Source organism: Crocuta crocuta, unplaced genomic scaffold (assembly GCF_008692635.1).
Source record: "Crocuta crocuta isolate KB4526 unplaced genomic scaffold, BGI_CrCroc_1.0 scaffold657, whole genome shotgun sequence".
In the NCBI taxonomy this organism is placed as follows: Eukaryota; Metazoa; Chordata; class Mammalia; order Carnivora; family Hyaenidae; genus Crocuta; species Crocuta crocuta.
In genome coordinates, this window is record NW_027529583.1 from 11,607 (window position 1) to 11,823 (window position 217).

Genomic DNA, 217 nt, shown 5'->3' on the forward strand with positions numbered 1-217 from the left:
CCAAAGTGTCAAAAACAACTTTTCTTTTTTTTTTTACTATATATTTTTTTAATTTTTGTGAGACAGTGTGGGCGGGAGAGGGGGAGAGAGAGAGAGAGAGAGAGAGATACAGAATACAAAGCAGGCTCAGGCTCCGAGTTGTCAGCACGGAGCCCNNNNTCCGGAACATCAACGGCCCAAACCGTTAACGACTACTAGAAATTGACGAACGGACCTT